Below are 1,856 nucleotides of genomic sequence, written 5' to 3'. Positions count from 1 at the left end.
CCTCCCTCCAGTCAGTTATTCCACACACTTAGCCCCCCGGGCGTGGGGACGCGGTGGCAGGTGTGGGAGGGGTGCTGGGGTCACTGCTTCCGCCTGGGGGGCGTGGACCATGCCCCTCCTGAGGGGAAGCCCTCGCCCACCCGGGACACCGACGGGGAAGCAGCCCGGCCTCCCTCGGGCACCTTTCCAAGCTCAGGTCCAGCTGCTGAGTGTCTGGCCGGGCTGCGTACTCCTCTGGCTGCGGCCCAGCTACCCCGCCCGTCCTGCAGGGCCTGTGCCCATCACCACGTCTGAGCCTGGCCCGTGGAGAAGCCCCACCCCGGCCAGCTCTTCCTGGAGCCCCCTTCCACAAGCTCCGAGACCCCCTTATGTGATTGCCCCGGCCACCCCGCCCTATCCCAGGTCCCTGACAGCCTGTCCTCTCCCTTGGCCTGTGTCTGGTGACCTGGCCTCGCCATTCTGAGTGGCCTTCCTGGAGGAGGCTCTGGTCCCCTCTGTCCTGCCAGATCCCAGGCCCTCCCGAGCCCTCTCCCCCCGCCGGTGCAAGTGGCTGCCTGACAGCCAGGAGTCTAGGCTCAGCATCAGGTGGCACGGGGACCCAAAGCGAGAGCCCCCAGTGCCCTGCCCAGCTCTGCCGGAGAGGCCTGGCCTACAGCGTGGGTCAGGGCTGGGAGGGTCTCTGGGAAGCTGCGTGGCCCAAGAACAAGGTCCTCTGGGCCAGTGGTCAGAGGGAGAGAGGGGCAGGCAGCTGCTGGTGGCCCTGGAGGGCCCAGTGGTGCCCGGAGGATGTGGCGGTGGGTCCTAAGCGAGTGGGTGAGGGACCAGGTCACTCCCTACAGGAGGAGGGGCCGCAGCTTGGCCCTGCCTGCTCACTCCAGGACTGACCTTGGCCTCCTAGGGGCTCTGCCATGGTGGCCCAGCCTTCAGCATTGTGGCTGGAGCCACGGCTGGTGCGGGGCGAGTGGTTGCCAGGGTGGGTGGCCAGGCTTGTGGACCCAGAAAACCGTTCCTGACACAAAGCCCCTGAGGTCCCCGGCCTCTCAGCCTGGCCTCGTGGGCTGCCCTCCTGGGCGTGGGCTCTTGCACAGCCTGTGCTGGACGCTCATGGTCAGCCTCTCTGGGCCGCATGGCTGCAGCAGGGCGGAGGGATGGCTCCCCCTGGACCCCGGGTTCTGGGCACTGAATGGTGGGCAGGGTCTCCAGAGTCCGCCTCAGTGCCCGAGCCCTCTGACCTCCACCCACACACGGCGCTGACGGAGAGCCAGGCTCCTGGGGCCCCACCTTGTCTGCCGTGCAGCCAGAGGCCAGGCATTGGCTCCGCGTTGCCTCAGTCTTCCCGCCTGTAAAAAGGGCAGGCACGTCCTGTGAGGCGGTCAGTGAGACACAGCACATGCCCTGGCTGTCACCTGAGGTTCTCCAGTCCCCACGTAAGGGGGCTCCGCCTGAGAACAAGGGAACGACCCACGAAGGCGAGGACATTGCCACCCCTTGTGCCGCCAGCAGAGATTCCGTCAAGCAGTCAGTCCTGAACGCTGGTCAGGTTAGATCCGCCTGCCCTCGAGCTCGGGGTGCACCTGCCCGCCCAGCCCTCTTGGGTGGGGTGCTGAGAGAGGGAGCACCAGGAATCTGGGCGCCAGAGATGGGGTGACCGGCCAGCAGGGATACTGAGGCAGGTCCCCTCCCCCTCCTGCCTGCTCGGGGCCCACCTCTCAGCCCCTAGGGTTGGGGACCAGGGAAGCATCACACTGCTGGGGAGAGACATGGCCACGGACCTCCCCGGGGCCAGACAACTTGGCCACGGCAGCTCCTGTAACAACGCACTTTCCAGAACCTGGGCCGCTGAGCCCTATTAGTCA

Source organism: Balaenoptera ricei, chromosome 4, assembly GCF_028023285.1.
Source record: "Balaenoptera ricei isolate mBalRic1 chromosome 4, mBalRic1.hap2, whole genome shotgun sequence".
NCBI classification, from domain to species: Eukaryota; Metazoa; Chordata; class Mammalia; order Artiodactyla; family Balaenopteridae; genus Balaenoptera; species Balaenoptera ricei.
Note: the sequence above shows the minus strand (reverse complement) of the source record.